The 21,582-nt window shown below is 39.3% G+C and overlaps 1 protein-coding gene and 1 pseudogene across 1 annotated transcript in view; one reads left to right on the top strand and one right to left on the bottom strand.

Moving 5' to 3' along the window:
- Positions 1-21,582, bottom strand: part of LOC121492568 — a 106,918-nt pseudogene that overhangs the window by 81,468 nt on the left and 3,868 nt on the right.
- Positions 1,761-21,582, top strand: part of AKAP6 (A-kinase anchoring protein 6) — a 486,958-nt gene continuing 467,136 nt past the window's right edge. The window contains exon 1 of the mRNA XM_041758859.1: positions 1,761-1,818. The gene's annotated coding sequence lies outside the window, so the exon portion shown is untranslated. The remainder of the gene's footprint in view (positions 1,819-21,582) is intronic.

Raw genomic sequence — 21,582 nt, 5'->3', positions numbered from 1 at the left:
CCCCTCTATCAGGGCAGCCTAGCTTTGGACTGTATCATTAGAATAAAAGGTTCAACTACTAACAAAACTTGCAAACCATGGTTATTAATTAAATACATTCTCTCTCCAGATGAAAAACTTGAGGTCCAGAGAGGTTAATTGACTGGTATGAATGCACACAGATGCTCACTGGATTAACATTATGTTTCCTGAATCCCAGAGAAGTGTTCTGCTCTGTAGTGGTTGCCTGTTACTTCTGTTGGTGTAGCATGTGGCCTAAGACAAAGGGTGGAGACTGAGAGCAGGGGTCACTCAGGGAGTCAGCTTCAACCTCTTGCTCTTGGTCTCTCAAGTCTTCATTAGGTGAAATAGGATCAATCGTAGCTCCCTATCCTACTCTGTGAATGGCTGATGGTGCACCCTGCTAGGATCTTGGCACCTCTCAGACATTTCGTCAGCCCCTGTTTACCAAGGCACTGCCTGAATTCCTTCTGCCATTCTATCTCGTCCCGAGCAGTTAGCTAACAGCGCCCTTTAAAATCTCAAGTTGGGGAGAACAACGTAGTTGTCCAGTTAGATTTGGGCTCTTCAAATGTTGTTCTTCCTCTGAATTTAAAGATAAAGTGGATGGAGGTCAGCTTGATCCTGTCTCAATCCATGGTCTGAGAGTATTAAATATGCAAGAAATGGCTGCTTGGGTCCATATCTCCTCCTCCCTCACCCCCTCAGTTCTCACCACATAATATTTGTTTCTGCACGGAACAAGAAAAGAGTGATTGCTTTAAATCTGCCTTTCTTTTACCAATTGGGGAAATACCTCACTGTGTCTTGTTTAAATGTGGCTTTTCACACACTTGCAGCTTTCGTGGGGGGAGGGGCATGAGTAATTTCCTCTTCTGTGTCTTTTTGAGAGGAAAACAGAGCCCCAATGTTTGGAATGTCAGTTACTTCAGAAGTTCTGGCAGGCTGGTTTCTTGTCCCAACCGTCAGGTTTGGTCCCCCTAAAGACTTGCATTTTGGCTGTGAGTAGGAGAGTTTCTCCACAGGCTAAGGGATGAGCCCCTGGAAATTGAGATCAGTGTGGTATGCCCCCCGGATCCTCCTTGCACCTGCCAGTCCATGCACAAGTGAGACCTGGGGCTCTGGTGTGTTAGGAAGGTGCTATGGGTCTGTGTCCATCAGGGAAATGATTAGGGCAGATTTCATTGGTGGGAGTTTGCCCATCTTTTGAGAATTAAAGCTTATTTACTCTAGAGTTAGAGTCAGTTTCTTAGCTGTTTATATTCCATTTTAAATTCTTTTTCTGCCCCCTGCTTTGTTCTTTTGACAAGTGAACAAAAATTCTTTTTAATAACTTTTAAAAAGGGATCATCATGCCGTCCAGAGAGGAAGAAGTGATCAAATTGCCCAACAGAGAAACACTGTGCATTTGTTTTTATCTGCTCAGTATTAAATCTCTACCCCCAACAACCTTATTCTCTTCTAAATGTGTAACAACAAAGTAGGAGGTAATTTTTATTTTTCCCAGTGTGCCATCAGGGAAATCCCTTTTAAATCTATAGATTTTAGTCCAATGAGGGATCCTCTTCCTTTGGTCTACATTTTGCATATCGTCTGTTTCTTACAGGGCTTCCGTATTGTCTCAGGCTCCACTGGAAATGCAGCAAGGATTCCTAGCACATCCCAGTTGCCATAGCAACAGCAGTCTTTCCCATAATGAGCTGCATCATCTGAACTGATGTCACAGCATCATGCAGCAGGTCAAACAAGGCATCTCCTAGTATTGCATCCTACAGATGTGCTGTAAACATCAAAAGGAGCCGGTGGGAGCAGGAGATGGTGAGTGTTGAATGTCCGGGCCTTAATTGCACGGCTGTTTTGTTGGTTAGTCGGTGTCTGCTAAGGCGGAGATGGGGGGATGTTGTCTGCTTAAAATGGACTAAGGAAAGAAGGCTGTTTTACCTAAATCTGTTTTTCAGGCTGCTGGGTTAAGACAAAGGCCTGTAAGAGTCATAGAGGAATCATAATACATAGAATTATTCTTGCTCCATCTCTGCCTGTTATTTTTGGTGTTCTCATAGATTTTTTTTCACAAACATAAGATAATTTTCTATTGCAAAATCCCACATAGTCTCTAAAATGAGTAGTTCAAAATATTTCAACATTGTAAAGACATATATTTCTTTTTTTATGGGACAGAGCTCATTGGCCCCCTAGTCTCTCTAGTGATTATTTTTTTTAGATATTTAGTGATTTGCAGTATGAAATTTAGTATTTACCTCGGTTGGGTTTCAGTTTCTTCATGGCAAGGAATGAATGCTGAATAAGCATTTGATATAACACTGATGTGAAAGGGGATCTCTTGCATGTTAAAGACAAAATTTATTAAAAGCATGAAGGGCCAAACCAAATGAAATTACTTGAGCCTTTTGATTTATATGATAATCCTTCAGCCCATGTCCTTCATAGTTAGTTGAAAGCCTGCACACGATATTTTCACATCTCTAGCTAGTCTCTAAAATAGCTGGAGTTGTTTGCAGGTGGACTTGTAACAAGTCTGCTCTCTGCGGCAGTTGCAGTGAAGGGTAATGCTGAGGAAAGCCTCTGGAAATGCCAGTGGTGCTGCTCTTAACTTTAGCCAGAATCTGGTAAGGTCAATAAATAGCAAGGTTCTCAGTGACTGTGGCGAATACAGATCTCTGGGCTTAGTCATAACCTCAACTCAATTCTGAAACTCCAAATAAACATGTATCATGTTCATTTCAACTCTTAGCTATGTCTTCAGGCATCTTCATTTTACGTGTATTATTTTTTTCCCCCTAAAAACTGTGGTCTGACAGTGTCAGATAAGGAGCAGTGTGTTTCCTTTTGTTTTGGGAACTAAAAAGGATTTTCTTGGTGTAGCTGATTGCTTCTAAGAGAGAGAAAGGAGGAGGCACATGTCAGTTCAGTTGATCAATATGTCCACTTGGAATCAGGGAGTGGTCTTTTGGCTCAGTGCTGCTGAGTTGATAGTTTTTATTTGAAAAGTCTTATAGGAAAGAATGGCAACCCCTGAGTTCCTCCTCTTTTAGGTTGCTTATTGAGCCTAAAAGAGATGTATCCTAGAAGCAGGAAAAGCAATACCTCCAGGCAGCTTGGAGTGATTTTTTTTTTCCAGTCGATCATATTGGTCCCACTAGGCACTAGCTGGAATGAGAGACCTGATTTTAATTGGTTTGTTTATACACATCACATACATGCTACTCTTGGTCCTTTAAGCTTATGTGGCTGACATGCAGCTCTGTGGGATGGGAGAGGTCAGCTCAGATGGTTTTATTGCAAGCACTTAGGAGCATGGATTGTTCATTGCCTGCTTTTTTGTTGTATAATGTGAGCAGAAAGCTTTGCCGGGACTGCTGGGTGTGAACGCAGCTAAGTCAGAAGCTCTAAGGTGACAGGGAGGAGTCCTAGACGGAGATGGGGGAAGGGAAATTGTATCTAGTTGCTAGAAAATGAGTCTGGAGAAAATCACTCACGGCCCATCAGAAATACTTCCAGGGAAAAGCAATGAAGAAAGACTTATTTGGTAACACGAATCATTAGGAGTAAAAATAACCAAAAGGCAGCATTTAAAAATGAGTCTTCTATTTGCTTAATTTTTGTTTCTTTTGTCTAGCAGTGTGTTCAGCTGCTTCATCATGGGTGATTTGTACAATTACTGGAAGTCGCAGAAGCCAGATTCCTTAAGGGCAGTGTTAGAAAAAGTGGAGTCATGCTTTGGGGGTGGGGAAGGCGCTGGTGGGTGTGGGCTGACGCAGTTATCTGGTGAAATATCCTCTCTGTTTGGAGGAACCTGTGACTCCCCCCCCCACCCCCGGAAGTATTCCAAATGCAGTTACAGTTCTCCAACTTTATGCTTTTGTGCTCTTTTTGCTCCAGGAGAACAAAGCCCTAGTAATGGGAGCTGTCATCCTGATGATCAGTTTCTTTGCAGAGGGCCACAGCCTGTGCTGCTCTTTGATTAGCTGCGTGTCTTAATTACTGGCTAAGGCTATTTCAGTTGCCTTAGTCTTAATATATCCCCCAGGGGTGGATGGGGTGCGTGTGTGGGGGGGAGGGAGAGATTACTCTATGGCTGCATTTAGTGGTGTTTCACTGAAACTTTCTAGAATTTAAAGAGTTTTGTTTCACAGTGATGAGTGAAAGATCATCAAGACCATGTTTACTAGGTGGCCAAGTTTCTACCATGGAAACCTCACAAGAAGTTAAACTTTTGGTTATGGGTTGTTGTTTGTTTGTTTGTTTGTTTTTTGTTTTTCCCTGAATTACAAAATTGCAAAGAAGTTAATTATTTGTGGGAGTGATAAAAATAGTAATCAAAATAACAGTCATAGCTATCATTTATTCAGTTCTTGCTATGTACCAGGCACTGGACCTAATATTGTATACATCTCATTTAGCCCTTATATTGACACTGTGACATAGAGAATAATAATTCCACTTTATAGGATTAGGTGGTATTATTCATATTATACAGAAATCAGGTCTTAGCCAGGTTAACAAATTTGCCTAAGGTCATACAGTTAATAAGTTCTTTGGTCAGGATTCCAAACCAGTATGATTTGACTGTGATGCCCACATGTTTACTTGTAGACATCTTAGTTTTATGACATCTTAACTGTGTATACCATACAGATCAGTCATCTTTACTCTCTCATACTCACCCCACCCTTCTCATTCTAATTGGAAAATCAAATTTCACATTTTCATATCTGGAATGAAATCCCATTTATGACACTAAATTCAATTTAACTGCAGGGAAGAGCTTGCATTTTGGTGAGGTCCTTGTCTGATCCTAGAGATTTAAGTAATGCAGAATTGATGCTCAGAACTTTTGCCACTCACCTTACTCAACACATCTTTCTAGCAGGATCTGCCTATGGGGAATGCTGCATAAATAAGTGTGAGCATGATGGAATTGTACTAAAAGCAGGTCTTATCTAGGTCAGTAATGAATCATGTTTGTTGTACCTGTCTTATCAGCTACATATATAGTACTCTGCTAACTTTAAGACATTTGCATTTCCTGGTAATACCAGGCAAGGAATAGAAGAGGAGACTTCTCTCACAACCAGAAGGCAAACTCCAAATCCATCTCCTAGGTCAAGAAGGTAAAAAGAGAGTTATTTTGCTGAGTGGCTGAATCAAAATGCTGCCCATCTCTGACAAAGTACCAGAATGACAGCATTGTGCAACATCCTGGAAGCCCTGTGTTTGAGGAGAGCTGATACAGTCATCTCTGCATCATCTTGCCCATCCCCAGCTGTCCACGCCCAGCGTCATTAGTGGGCTCTGAGGGTTGTTCTTTGTTTGACTGTGGGGCTAATGCATACAAGACAGCACATTGATATTGATTCTGGTATGGTGAATACTTAGAAATATCATTCCACGGAGCTCATTAGCCTTTTCTAGGTTCTGGAAAGAAGTTAACCTTTGCCCCGGCTTGGTCCAAGGAGGCACAAGCTTGTGTCTTCATGAGCTACAGAAGTGAGAGGCTGATACGAAATCAGTCAAGTTACTAGGTACAGTGACTAGAGTTAGATTCTTATTAGGGAATAACAAAGCCAGTGGAAGTTAGGGAAGTTGGTACACCTGCTGCATGTGTCCGATTTCCTCCTATTTCCAATTCTAGAATCAGTGAATTATAATTTGTTTTGATCCTATGGAATCAGTTCAATTCAATGAGTATTATTGAGTATCTACTATATGCCAGGCAATGCCTGGGAATATAGCAGTAAACAAGACAGATGCAAATCTCTTTACATCCCATTACATTCTAGAGAGGGAGGCAAAAATAAACAGGGAAATTCAGAGTAGAAAGTATATTGTAATCAGCCAAAAAGTACATGTCCATTCAACTGACATAAACCTGGCCAATGGAAATATGAAATGTATAGGACAGGTCAATTAAGGAGAGATTCTTTTCTTTCTTTTTTCTTTTCTTTTTAAAGATTTTATTTATGAAAGACAGAGAGAGAGGCAGAGACACAAGCAGAGGGAGAAGCAGGCTCTACATAGGGAGCCTGATATGGGACTTGATCCCAGGACCCCCGGATCACTGCTGAGCCACACAGGTGTCCCAGAAGAAATTTTCATTTTAGTAAAAGATATTTCTTGCTTAAAAAAATATATTTTATTATTTATTTATTTAAAGAAATAGTACAAGCAGGGGGAGGGGCAGAGAAAGATGGAGAGACAGAGAATCTCAGGCAAACTCCCCCTGAGTGTGGAGCCCAACATGGGGCTCAGTCTCACGATCTTGAGATCATGACCTGAGCTGAAATCAAGAGTCAGGTGTTTAGCTGACTGAGCCACCCAGGTGCCTATAAAAAGATATTTCTTGCTTTTAAAAACTGTCCAGAGGGATGCCTGGGTGGCTCAGTGGTTAAGTGCCTGCCTTTGGCTCAGGGCATGATCCTGGAGTCCTGGAATCGAGTCCCACATCGGGTTCCCTGCATGGAGCCTGCTTCTCCCTCTGCCTGTGTCTCTGCCTCTCTCTTTGTGTGTCTCTCTTAAATAAATAAAATAAAATCTTTAAAAAAAATAAAAGTAAAAACTGTCCAGAGAGCCCTCTAAATTGAATGTTTTAGGCAGTGTGCCAGTGGAGGTATGTGCCACATGGACACAACTACCGGTCACCTCCAGCCATCAACAGCCTGTTCATTCCTCTTGGTATGCCCTACAAACATCACTTTAAATGGGAAGCATTTCTTTAAACAATTACATTATCTGATATATTTAAAACTATGATTATAATTTCATAAACTTTCCTGAAAATTTTCAGGCGCATGTTCATACATGTGTAAGATGTGTCTGACTTGTGACAATCACTTGGAGATTGACTACTCTTCTTTGATGGCACTTGCACATACCAACTCTGTAAGGGGGCCATGAGAGGCAACACTTTTCAGGGGAATATCACTTTTTTATAGGACTTTGGTCATAGCAATAGACTTTTAGTTATTTTGAATTAACCAAACTTTTCTTTGTAAGCACATATCTAGCAGTAGATGAATCCCCCAGCTGGTTTTAAGACTTGGTAAGGATGAAGGAGAGACTTTGTTTCTCTTGTAAGCTGTTTTCATCTGTTTTTCAGCAAGAGGGCATGCTTCAGACTCTTCCGGCCATCTTGAAGCTGAGAGCTTTGAGTCACAAAAAAGAAATGGGGAGAGAATGTGCACTTTAGAACTGGGTCTTAAGCCAAATAATTCATGGGCAGAACCCGCCTGCAGCTTGTGTTGTATGCTTCCAGGGCAGGCTTCATGGGCTTGCAACCTGTGTAGTCACATAGAACTTGTGCTAGGAAGGGTCCACACTTATCTTCTTTTTTGAGGGGGAGGGAGCATCTTGAAATCCTTTGTTTTTAAAAATCTTAATCTATTTTTTTAGATTTATTTATCTTTTGAGAGAGAGTGCATGTGTGCAATGCACACATGTACACAGGGTCGGGTGGCAGACAGAGGGGGAGAGAGAATCTCAAGCGAACTCTCTGCTTGAGTGCAGAGCCTGATAAGGAGCTCAATCCCACAACTCCGAGATCATAACCTGAGCCAAAATCAAGAGTCAGACGCTCAACCATCTGAGCCACCCAGACATTCCCTCATCTTGAAATTCTTAATTCTCTCTCTCACTGTGTGCCTATCATAAATAAATAAAATTAAAAAAAAAATTTTAAAGATTTATATATTTATTGTAAAGAGAGAGAGAGAAAGAATCCTTAATCAGATTCCCCTATGAGTGTGAAACCTGACAAGGGGCTTGATCCCAGGACACTGAGATCATGACTTGAGTCAAAATCAAGAGTTGGCTACTTAACCAACTGAGCCACCCAAGTGCCCCCTCAAGTAATTTTTGAGTAAGGGGTTCTGTGTTTTCATTTTATACTGGATTCTGCAAATTATGTAGCCAGTTTTGTATGGCCATTTTGATATTTAAAAAATTGACAAATTTGAGTTCCAAGCATCTCTTTAAGAATTAGATGATAGGGTTCACTTGGCAAGTGTTGATGTAGCAGCATTCTCCAATTCATCAGTCTCCCCACCCGTCCCATCCATTTACCCCCAACTGCTACTGCCTCAGCCTTGTGGATACTTGATTTTAAGACCTCTGCTATGGAATAGTTCAAACACTTTTTTTTTTTTTTTTTAAGATTCTATTTATTCATAAGAATGAGAGAAAGAGAGGGAGAGAGAGAGAATGAGAGAGAGAGACGCAGAGGCAGAGGGAGAAGCAGGCTCCCTGCTCCACAGGGACTCGATCCCAGAACCCCGGGATCATGACCTGAGCTGAAGGCATACAGTTTGCCCCTCAGCCACCTAGACGCCCCAAACAGAAATTGTAGAGCTTAAAATAACTAAAGTACCACTGTTGAAACAACCCAGAGCAAAGACTCTAAATGTGGTAAGTTAGAGGCATCCATGGTAATTCAGTGCCATGCACAGTAATTCAGTAGCATTTCTTTATAGACATTGGGGAACATACCACATTATACCTGAAGATTTTTGGTAGGTCAGGCTTGTCATTACCATTGCTTTCAGGGGGGAAATAAAATCTTTGCAAAGCAAGCTAATTAACCATCCTGTAGGTTCATTGTTTATGTGTATTCTCCCGCCCTTTGTTTACTCCTTGATTACTTTTATCACCTTCTTTGTTTAACTCTCATTTAAATTACACAACATTTTTACACTGACTGGGTGGTTTTTGTTTTTGTTTTGTTTTGTTTTAGCATTATCCTTTTTTAATATTCTCTCTCCAGGAGACTGGGTGCCTATAATTTGAGGCTATGCTAATGCAGGAAGAGTTCATATCTTTTTTTTTAATTAAAAAGGGAATTATAGTCAATATTTATAATGAACCCTTCCCTAGCAAGGCGGCTTTAGCCATGCTAATGTTTGTAAGTCTAGATCCACCATTTCTATTTGTAATAATGAGATGGTGACAGACTCCTGGATCTTATAGTATGTAAGCATTCTGACCCATCATGCTACAGTGAGAAGTGGCTGTATTAATCTACAGACGTGCAGAGAATTAATATGAAATGAAGATTGAAGGATAGCACTTGCTGCACAGGAAAAAGATAACTTTTTTTTTTTTTTCTGTATGAGAGTAAATAAGGACCTGACAGATGCATAAGGGGCTCTTGTTGTTGCTTAGAGGACTAGGGGGCGTTGGACACTTCTCTAAGGATCAAGCCCCAAGGACTCATGGCCTTACCATGTACCCTGTAACAATCCTAACACCTACCATGTACAAGTTGTAAAACCATCTGTGTTGGACAATTTCACTCGTCACCTATTAACAAATGTGTCAGATATTTACCATGTACAAGATCATATGCTGAAGGAACAAACACTTCACAACTTAGGACAACCAAAGGCATGCACATCTGTAGTCCTTGGAGAGCTTGTCATAGATTTAACATCCTGTTGTCTGGGCTCTGCTTGCAGATAGTCCTGACTAGTTCTTCTCTTGTTCTGGAGATACCCTGAGATGGACCTCCAGGCATAGCTGAGGCTGCCCCCATCTTTTGTTCTTTTCATTCAATTTCTTAACTTAAATGGTTTTCTTTTCTTTTCTTTAGATTTTATATATTTATTTGAGAGAGAGCACACACACGAGGTGTGTGCCACAAGAGGGGGGAGGCTGAGAGGGAGAGGGACAGCAGGCTCCCAGCTGGGAGCCAGAGGAAGGGGCTCAACCCCAGGAGCTTGAGATCATGACCTGAGCCAAAGTCAGACACTTAACTGACTGAGCCACCCAGATGCCCCAGTTTTTTCTTAAATAACTCCTTACTTTAGCCCACTCAAAATCATTATGTTGTACCTCTCTCGGTTCTTTCAATTTTTTTTTTTTTTTTACTTTTTCATTTTAATTCAGCTCTTATGATCTTAATGCTTATAGATGATTTCTACCCCACTGGTCTTTCTTACCACTCTCACCTTCTGGGAGAGCTCTGGACCTGCCATAATCCTCTTCAGCAGCACCCCCAGGGTCCTATCTCCCCTGCTGCAGTTTATTCCCATCACATTAGCATTAAAATGGCCCATTTAAAACCAGGTGTGGGCAGCTTCCCTTGTGGAGTAATCTGCTTACATTTAGCTTTAGTAGTTAATTCAAATATTGCACTCTGTCTGTTTTTTGTTTGTGTGTGAAGTAAAAAGGAATGACTCTTCAAAATTTATATTAGCCACTCTTGCAGGCAATCTGTGTGGCATCAACTAGAAATAGCTAAAATAGCAGGGCCTTACATCATTTAAGACTATGTGCAAAAATGAAAATAGGTGTGCAAATATAGTTTAAAAAATTATTCTGTAGTGTTATTATTGCATTGCATTTTCAATTAAAAATAAATGAAAATAAGGAAGAGGGGTGGTGAGAAGGTGGATAGCAGAGCAAGGCACCACAGCAATGCATCTTTCTTTGGCCTTGACCAGGAGTGGCATAGAGCCACTCTAGGGGAATACGTGTCTCAGAAGAGGAGCTGCTTGAAAGGAAAGGACAGATCTGAAAATAAAGGCAAAAAATAAAAACATCTAAAACCGGCTCAGAGAACTAATGATTGCTTTGGGAACTAATAAAGCATTAGACTGGTGAATTAAGAAATATATGGTTTTCACTAATTTAGTAATAAATAGGCAGAGGACCAAGAAAAAGTAACGTAACCTTTTTAAGAGTCATATTTCACCATGTTAATTTTCACTTAAAGTGTTTTTCCTTTTGTTCTTTGCTCTGGTTAATATGATTAGGTTTATTGTGAATAAACTCATATGCTTTATTTTTATTTTTTAAATTCTTTAAGAAAATGACAAACATCATAATCTCTGGTATGCTGTTTTTCTCTGATTCTTAGATGTTAGATTTAACACCATCCTTGTGTAAATACTGCATATGATTAAAGCTTACACAAGAAGTTGTAAAATGAATGCTGTCAACCAGCTTGAGGAAAAAAAACAAAATGTTCCTTTTCAGAGATAGTCTAGAACTTCAGATGGTAATGGAAATGTCATATTACCAAACCTAAAGTGATTTTTTTCCCCAATAATTTGCACCAAATAAGGGTTTCCATTTTGGGTTTTGGAATCTTAAAATCCAGTAATTTACACATGTGTATATAGGTTGATATTCTCTATACAGGAGATTAGTGATTAGGGGAGGTGGACAGAGGTGGTTGGTTCCATGGAAGCAATAGCCAATAGCCAAGTCTTCCTTCCTTGAATCAGCCTATCTTCTGACACCCTAAACCAAATCGCTAAATGAGAACAGAGCCCTAGAGAGTAGATTTTGGAGCTATGTGTATTTACCTTTGAATCTTAGCTCTTATATAAAATTATTAGATCTGTGATCTTGAGTTTCTAGAGTGTCATTTCCCCATATAAAATGGGGAATATCCATTTTACAGGATGAAATGAAGTATTTTTATGTAATGTTATTGGCACAAAGCATCTGATAAGTGAATGTTGTTATTATTTCACTTTTCATAAGTAGTGGGATAAGATTAACATTCTCCCAAGAAGAAACATAATTTCTCAACTCCAATCTTAAACAAAGGAAATAATTTTCAGAGCTTTCATTAATGGAAAGGAAAACCGTTTAATATATTTTAAATGCTTATAGTGTGCCACGCACATATATTATTTCGCTTAATTTCCTTTCCCTGCTTAATTTTTCTCCATAGCACTTATCACCATCTGCAAACTACACATTTTTCTCATTATCTCCCCTTAGCGTAAAGCAAGTTGCATGAGGACAGAGATTTTTGTCTGTTTTCTTCCTTGCTGCTTTCTTAGCTCCCCGAATGAGGCCTGGCATATAGTAGGTGCTCAATAAATATTTTTTCCAAGAATGAGTGAATTTACATAAATAACCCTATGAGGGGGCAATATGATTGTATTTGATATGTAGTAAATGAATTCTCTTTTGCAGTGATGCTTTTCAAGGTTCCAAACATCCTTGAACGATTCTTACTATTCTGGATAGCATGCCAAGAAGCTCTTATGGCTAATGGTTAGGCCATCACGCACCATCCAATTATTCTAAATTTTCCATTGAATGCAGGGATATTACCTAGGCAGTTCTGATAGGATCTTCTTTTTTACATGGTTTCTACAAGGGACCTGGAGTTTCCTAGGTCATATGAAAGATACATTGATTCTTCTATTGGTGATTGTTTCATTCTTTCTCTCTTTAGTGAAATAAAGAATAGCTTCAGGAATAGCTTTTTGTTCTTTAAACCATGAATCCTTAGCTATAAATCTCAGATGGATGGATTGGTGGATATTGAAAGAATCTCCAGGGAAAAGACCAGATAGGGGGAAATGATAAGCCACGGCAGTCAATCCTTCCCATTCGCTATTTAAAATGCTCAAATGAGAAGTAAAAGCAAAGCACAGGCACATAGCAATACATTTGTTTGGCCAGAAGAACATACAGCCTCATAAATGAAGGAAATAATTAAGATAGCTAATTTCTGCCATTTATGTGAATTAGAAGAAAACTGTGTTTTAGCAGTGGATATTTATAGCTGGATTTTTACTAAAGACATAGTCTAAATGTCATGCTTCTGAACTGAGTATTTCTCAGAGAGCAGGTGTGAGATTTTTTTTTTCTTGAAATTCAAACCATTTTGACAGCATCCTATTTTTAGAATGCCTTTCTCTTTTAAAAGGCAAAACAATATCCAAAAGTAATTAGAAAAACATCCTGGAGAAAGAAGACTATGTTCTGCTTATACCATAATAATAACAGGCTGAATAAGAAAATGTAATGCTGTTAAATTTTAAAACTCATACTGTTTTTATTTTATGGTTATGAAACATTTAATGTTTACTTTAGCAACTTCATCATGCTACAGGATAAAAATTATGCCTCACGAAAATTTTCTTACATCTGCAATACATACCCTGGCCAGTTGAAATATAAAAGGATATTATTGTATTTAAATAGAATGTTATTCTGACCTATTTTAAAGAGCCCTGGGCTGGCAATAAGGAACCTGAGTTTTAGTATCTGCTGACATAATCTTCCTATTTATTAGTTTCCTGTACAAAAGAACAAAAGGATTCAATTTAAATGATTTTTGTTTCCTTTTGGCTCTAATATTTTATGCATCACTTATAGGATTCTCCTACCTTTCAATTGTTCAGTCTTCTGATTTTTCCAAAACAGTGTTTCATAGAATATTTTAAATTTACTTAGTGCCCTCATGTAGGTGAAAACATATTTTAATTTATACACTGTTTAAATTTCACACTTGTATGTTTCATTAGCTTTGTTTCATAGTAGTCTTGGTGGTTAACCTATGGTCAATGCATAAGTTTCTACTTATACCAGAAAATTATTGTCTTTTATACCCACTTTTTAATAGTTTCCTTATCTTACAAATTCATGTGTTTTATATTTGCTCTTTCTCTTTTTAGCAATAACGTGTATTTTCTGTTACTGAGTTGAGTGAAATGTTCGGTTCTCCTCGTTGTGGAATCTTTTTAGAAAGTCACACTGCTGCACCGGATATTCATAGAAAAATGCCAGTATTTGTGCTTTTATAAGGTCAAATCATAGGGAATTTCCATTTTTTAAAGTCAGAAATGGCCAAACATTGGCAGTTTCGTGACATTCAACCCACTAATTTGTTAATTATCATAGCACTGTAAATCTTTACAATTTTTATAATTCAGTAATGAAAATTTGTCCTTAAATGAGTAAGTGAAATAGTGTAAAGAGCACACAGGGGTTTTGGTGAAAGACTGATCTGGGATTGAATTCTACTTTTCTGCTGTTAGAATGTTCCTTAGGCAAATTGCTCAACCTCGCTGAATTGCAGTTTGCAAAATGGAAAAGCTGACACCTGCCTCACAGGCTTACTGAGAATGTCCAGGACTCCCAGAATGGTGTCTGTTACATGCTTCCCACTTAGTAATTGGTCATGATATCGTTACATTGTAACCATCATAGTACTCCCTCAATCTTAAATGTCTAAATATTTAGCAATTAAAACAAACAAGTGGACCTCTAATGAGAAATGATTACAAGAAGGGGCAGATTCCCAGGAAGGGAAGCTCTAGTCCTATCCTCTAGGACACTGTAGGCTTTTGACAAGGTTACTAAGGGACATTTTGAGGGAGAAAGGAAGGCTGTCTTTCATGTCATCCTCAACTATCTCTGGAGTAATAATTCCATAATTTGTCTGGAATCTGCAAATTTACTTCAACTGTTTTCCCTTTTATATTTTGTTTTTTGAGAGAAACAGCAATAAACTGCTCTTATGAAAACTATGGGCTATTACATTGTAAACGTAGCAAATAGATTTTAAATTTTATTCTGTAAAATTGTTTGAGCTAAAAAAAAGAGATTAAATGTTCACAAGTGTTCTCTATGCTTAATGCTTACTACATAAGCAAGTCGAATGTTTTGTCTAAAATGACTCCCATGAAACTGTAAGTCTGGTTCTAGACTGGAAGGGGCAAATCTTTAACTCTCCTCTTTTTCTCTGGATGATCCTATGTTTGTCTATCCTGTAGCTATGTGTTGATAACTCATGGATTCAGATTTCTAGGCTCTGGTCATTTTTTTCTAAGATTCAGACTTTTATTGCTCCTGCCTTCTATGTCTTCTCCTAAATCTTCCATGAGTACTTTCACTCTGCATACCTAAAATGAACTCATCCTCTTCCCCATTCCAAACTTGTTCCTCTTTCTGAACTGTCTAGAATAAAACCTTATCTTCAATCCCATCCCTCCAGGTAGAGACTAGACATGATCCTCACAGCTTCCTGTTCCATCTCTCCCCTCCCGGACCCAAGTCTACTGAGTCACTAAGTCCTGCAGAGTTTCTAAGTCATTGGGCTTTGGTGAAAATGAACTTAGGGGAACCCCAAATAATTTTTTATTCTGTAATTGGTTGAGGTCATGCTCCCTAACCTCCTGGCTTTCCCTTTTCTAAGCCATAGACCCGATATTATTAGACATTCTATCGTGGAAGCCCCTTCCATCCCCATGATCTTTCTAGCTGTGCTCTGAACTTTTTGAGCCTCGTTAAAACCTGTGTCCAGGTATTCAGTATGCCTACTGTGCTATGGTGAAGAAAGGGAGAAAACGCACAGTGTGAGCATGCACTTGGGACTCTAACAAACAGAGATGTGTTATTCTAGATGGAAAGAGTTTGATATTTTTTTACTTTGAAATAAAAGTTTATCTGATCAGAGAGTTCCAAAAGTTGATATATCAAGTTACCAAATCCCGACTCAAGAGGATTACATACTGCTGACTTCAGCACCAGATTGTATTTCTTTTTTTTGCAGGCATGATTCTTACTTGTCTTTTGAATTAATTCCAATGGACAGGAGCCAGTTTTAACTCTATGACCTACACACTGGCATTGTTTACAGTAATGGTCACGAGAGAACAAAGCAAAGCAATCCCCCCTCCCCCAAAGGATTCAGACAACTGGTTCCCATGAGGAAGGCAGGTGGCATGTTGGTGAGCTGCGCTTAGTTAGGATCAGTTAGAACTTTTGAGTTCAATTTCTAGTTTCATACACGCTCTGTGCTTAAGGAAAGCTTCCTAGCCTCTCTCAGCTCTGCTTTTCTTCATAGCACTCTCCTTGTCAAGTATTGTGTAATTTAGACACATGTATGGAGCACCTAGCACAGTACCTAAGATACAGGAAATTCTGAGGAGTGGTAAGTGGAGGCTGGGGCTCTTCCTAATGTAAAGGGAGGAGGACAAACTGGTGAGCAGTGTCACTGCCTGGCCTTGTTTTAGAATTTACATTCCTGTCCCAGACATGTGAGATTTCAGTGGTCAAATAATTCTTGTACCAGCATCTTGCCCAACTACCCTGTTTCTCCCCTAAATTGAACAGGAACAGTCATATGACATGACCAATATTTATATAACAAATTTTATTTTCCTTATGTTTCCTTTAGTTTGTGGAGAATATTCTATAGAAAAATGTTTTAGAGCCCAGTGAATAATAACACTTACCATTAACACTCATAATCTCATTAAGGGAAAATTCCCCATCTTAAAATGTGCATTTACTTCTCTAATACAGATTCAATTCACACAGTCTGCTACACACTTGTTATTAAAATATTCTATACAGTAAACTTCACATTTTCCCTGCAGATGCTGAATATGTAAGCAGACACAAGGGTTATGCATCCTCTGTCAGGGAACGAAATTGCCTTGAGGGGTTCTCTTGGTACAGGTAAAGCTTTGCCTTGGAAATGATGATGTGACTTAGCACTGAAGGGTTAATATTTCTTACACTGTCAAGTGTGATAGCCTGGAGCCTCACCCCTGGAATTTCCTCCGTCACTGAGTTCCAGATATGTCTGGGTTTGTCCACTGAATGTCTGCCCTATGTTGTGATGAGTTGATAATTTGTCCTATCAGTGAACAAAGTGTTTTGGCACCAAGGTCAGAAGAGGTTTCTGAAGAGAATTCATCCTAGGAGAGGAGGAGTCAGCCACAACATGCTTTAATCACTAGAGGGTGGAGTGATTCTAAGCCCAGTTTGATGTGGGTCACAAGGTATCCTCTTCCAGTCACTCTCTGGACTCAGGGCTGAGTCCTATTAAGGCTGAGGAGGAGCAAGTGGGCTGCACATAAATGCTATTTCCCTAGAGAAGGCATACCTCATTTCAGCACAAGACCACTGCTTCAGCAGCCTTCAGCAGAATACTTTGTGCAAGAGGGAAAAAGTCATGTTCCCCTCTTTCCATGGATGCTCTAACTGGACGTTTCCAAATTCTTTGGATTGACATCCTTATCTATTAAAAAAATATCAGCCCTCTCAGATTAGTGTATCATATATTTTATAAAACATACACAAAAGTGAAATTAAAAAGGATGAAACAAAAATTGAATAGAAAACTTAATATCTTCACATTCCTAAAGGTTTGCTTCATGTCTTCCCTGGAGTGAGCCCCGACCTTGCCGACCACTGCTCTAGAGCATCAGTGGGAAAGGCCTGTCGGTGTAGCTATTCCTGGCAAAGGTGCCCACTCTGTAATGAGTGTGCACACATGTGAGACCCCCCCTTTTTTTTCAGGGAGCTAGGCTCTAGTAAGGCAGGTGAGAGAAAGAAATGGAAAACCTGAGATATTACTAATAATGTAATCCATATATACCTCCAGGCTGGTGAACCGTGGGGAAAATTGGGTTGTACAAATCAAAAATATTTCTGAGACAGTATGTCTGTACTGGATTTTAGAGGTTACCATCAGCTTTTCACACATAACGCCTCAACAACTCTGTATGGAGTATAAATGATGGAAATTGAGAATTTCCTTAAGCCAATTTGATCACACTCAATTCTCAGATTCCTTTAAGAACTCTATTTGGAAATCTCCTTGGATTGAAGCCCTTTGCCCCTTGGCCACTTTTTAATGAAGTCTAAATTTAGTAGTAATATACCAATAGTAGAAAGTAAGGAATCCCTTTTTTTTGCTGACCTGGTCCCTCCTATAACTCTTTCTGAGGGGAGGAAAGACAATCCCTAACCAGAAGTATGTGGTTTTGCTTACATTCCCAAAAGATGTCTTTGATTGCTTTGATTCATATAACTCTTTTCCTCAAGGAAATTGGAATATATTTTGGCTTGGAGGACATTTGTGTGAAGCCATGTGGCCTCTGAGGGCCATGACCCAAAGGCAAGTGTTGGTCTAGATAGCGAGGTAGAGATGAAGGGCTAGAGGAAACACCTGGGTGGGACCATGCCAACAGCAAAAGTGAGGACTCCAAGTATCTGGGCCAGAAATATGCTAGACAGACACCAGGGGATTTTAGATGGTGGAGCCTGTGGTAAGGGTCAACTAGCCTTGCCCAGAAGAACATAGGATCTGGACAGAGAAAGAATAACTGACTATGAAAAAGCAGTTATCCAAAACCAAATAGAAGTCCAGAGTGTTTAGTAAGAAGAATGTAGATACTGAAAAAGTCTCCTTTTGTTAGATTGGGCAAATTCTGTTTCCTTCTATCTCCCAGCATTATTACTACAGTCTTTTACCCTGGACCACATGAAGCTTTTGATATACCCTAAACCAGGGTGAATTTACCATAGTGCTTCCTATCCAGCAACTCTGCAGGGCCCAGGTAATTCAAGAAAGGTGCAAGTGGCCCTATATCTTATGCTTTTCTTGTGTGCTATATGTCCTGAGCCTGCTTTTGGTCCCAGGGTCCTCACAGATCCTCCCAAGACACCTCTCTGATTCTTGCCCCTGGAGGATTCCTGGTGCAGAGTACCACTCTCAGAGTACTTGAGGTCCCCTTTAAGGCACCCCTTTTGGACCCTTCCTATTGGTTATCTAATTCATAAAAGGGACTCTCCTGTACCTATTACTCAGTGAGAACAGTGTCATTGGTTTTTGACAGGACAGGAATTGTTTGAAGGCACTTTTACAGATCTATTGGACAATAGCCATTTCCATACTGATGACATTGCAGTATTTCAAAACAAGAGCTATTTTGGGCAGGTCTTCAAAACTGTACTCTATAGCTCCAGAGTGAGTTTGACTTGTATATGGGAGTGATTGTTTTTAAAATGCCCTTCAGTAATGGTTTTATTCCTTTTTTGAGTGCTTTCTGTGTGTCAGCCTCTATGTTAAGTAGTGCTTCATATACACTAGCTTACTAAATTTTCAGTAAATTTATTAAAAAGTAGTGGAAGGACATACTCAGTGCCTAAATCTTGGTTTCTAAATACCATTCTTCAGCAAGAGGAATCAGAGCTCATTGGAGTGGCTAATTCTAGGTCTAGGGCAGAGAAAAATTTAAGATGAATGTGAGCATTTTGCAGTGTGAGGAAGTAAGGAAGTGTCCCAAAAGCAAAAGGACAGAGCAAGTCAAAGGGACACAAGAGCCTAGACAAAAAATTCCTGATGGCAAATTTGGCAATAAAGTAAATAATATAGTAATGAGTTATAATCCAAAGTATAAAATAAATATACATGAGTACATATTAATATAAATAAATATTAATAAACAGGGAAAAGAGACAAATTTTCCTTATAGAAGAATTCCAAATAATATGTGCAAGTAGTCCTATGTCTAGGAGTAAGAGCTTAACCCACCCAACACCCCAGTTAAGGTGGCCTAGACTTAATGACTCACTTCCAAGGAACAGAGTATGGAAAGAGAATATTAGTAATCTACAGGAGAGAAATCTGGCAAATATTACCTATCCCTTATATGATGTGATGGTAAGAGCTCTTCATCTCCATGGTATTCTTTCCCAAAACCATAAGCCCATTCTAATTTTGATGGGAACATGAAACATCAGATAAACCCAGACTGGGGGTCTACAGAGTAGCTGGCCTCTCTTCCTCAAGACTGTCAAGGTCATGAAAAAAAACAAGAAAAGCCTAAGACACTGTTACAGACCAGAGGAGACCAAGGAGATATGTCAGTTAAATGCAATGTGGCACCCTCGATTGGGTCGTAGAACAAAAAAGGACAGTAATAGAAAAACTGGCAAAATCCAAATAAAATCTGGATTTTTAATTAATAGTAGTGTGCCAAGATCAGTTTTATAGAGTTTTTTCTTCAAGATTTATTTATCTGAGAGAAAGAGAGAGAGAGAAGGGGGAGGGGCAGAGTGAGAATCTTTTTTGAGAATAAAATCTGATTTTATTTATTCATGAGAGACACACACACACAGAGAGGCAGAGACATAAGCAGAAAGAGAAACAGGCACCCTGCCGGGAGCTTGCTGTGAGACTCATCCCAGGACCCCAGGAACATGACCTGAGGCAGATGCTCAACCACTGAGCCACCCAGATGTTCCAGGAGAGAGACTCTCAAAGTAGACCCCCAGCTGAGCACGGAGCTCCATGTGGGGCTTGATCCCACAACCCATCAGATCATAACCCCAGCCAAAACCAAGAGTGAGTTGCTAAACCAACTGAACCACCCAGGTACCCCATCAGCTTTATAGTTTTACACATGTACTTTAATAATATGAGACATTAACAATGGAAGAAATGAGGATATTATTGAAATAGATGAATGAATAAGTAAATAAAACAGTTGAGAAAAATGTAAAAAGTAATACAGACTTATTTTTTAAAAATCCGAGTATTGTACTGTAGAAAATGAAATGCAAAAATTTCTCTCCTCTCTAAGGAGGAGCTCCAAACCCACCCCATTCCAATCCCAGAAGTAAATATAGTTTAATAATTTGGTATAACTTTTCCCTGATATTTTATATGATCTGTATATACATACTCTTAAAATGTATAACTGGAATCTTGCTTTTCATTCTATCCTGTGACTTATTTCTTCTCTAGTAAACGCGAAGGCATGGACTTGGTTTCAAGACAGAATGTCGTGATTTTCCAAGTGCTTTTCAAAATGTTTGTGAGAGTATTGCTTTCATAGAGGCATTACTATCAAGTCTGTATCTTCCTTTGTTTTTAAGCCTTCTAGATGTATCTTATAGATATGTCTTAGGCATTTCTAAATTTTTGTCATATTACCCAAGATTATTACTTGCTCTGCTCAAAAAATAGTATTTGGTAATCATGGATTTTTAAGAAACAAAGACTAAGAAAATCAAGTTGTTTATCATTAAAAAAAAAATAGAAGTAAGAAAGATGTTGCTTATTGCCCACACTTAGGCCATAACTTTGTAGGTGGAATAGCATCCATAACTGAAGCTGTTAGTGATAGAAATGGAATATCTGTGTGTGTGTGTGTGTGTGTGTGTATGTATACATGTATACATATGTAAAATTTTAAAGCATAACTTTACTGCTGGCTCAGATAGGGTAAGATAGTAACCTGATTGAGCTCAGAGCCAGAGAAAGTACTAATTTGAATAAGGTTTTCTTTATTTTCACCCCTCTTGTAACACAATCAGAGCTGAGACTCAAGTATGGTTCTGTCTTAAGCATCATGCTGCAGTGCCTCCTACCCACACTGGATAGCCCTGCTATAGAAGCTGAAGAGAGTTATCCAGCTGTGGGCACTGTTTCCTATGCAACCCTGGGGGGCTGTGTGCATGTTTGAGTGTGTGAGAGGGTCTTCAACATACTCCTCAGGCCTTTCCTCCTATCATATCTCTCTCCCATTCTCAGCCCATGTTGTACCTGCCCTTCACTGGTCAGACTCACTGTACCATTCCTAATGTCCTTTTTCTTCACCAATGGCTGGCATATTCTGCAGAGAAAAGTGAAGCTAAATAATAGGAATTATTCCCATGTCCTACTTCCCTGATACAAATCTACAAGCTAATATACACCCCTTAACCTATTTTCTCTGGGCTTTATAGGAAGGGCCATAATACTGTTAAAAGCCCGGGTTTTGGAGTCCAGAAGAAATGTACCTGTTTCTGGCCTTCCACTGTAAGTGTATGACCTTGAACAATTTACTTAAAACTTTCTAATTCTCAATTTCCCTGTCTGTTAAATAAGCATGATTGTAGTACGTACCTACCTGGTAGTATTAGAAGATAATGCAGGTTCAGTCAGTTTAGCATGATACCTGGCACAATAAATGTCCAGCATGGTGAATGGCCATAGTAACTTCTTTTTGTTCCACCTTAAATCAACCCTCCAGGTCT

This window comes from Vulpes lagopus, chromosome 6 (assembly GCF_018345385.1).
Source record: "Vulpes lagopus strain Blue_001 chromosome 6, ASM1834538v1, whole genome shotgun sequence".
Lineage (NCBI taxonomy): Eukaryota > Metazoa > Chordata > Mammalia > Carnivora > Canidae > Vulpes > Vulpes lagopus.
This window is presented reverse-complemented; position numbering and strand designations above follow the sequence as displayed.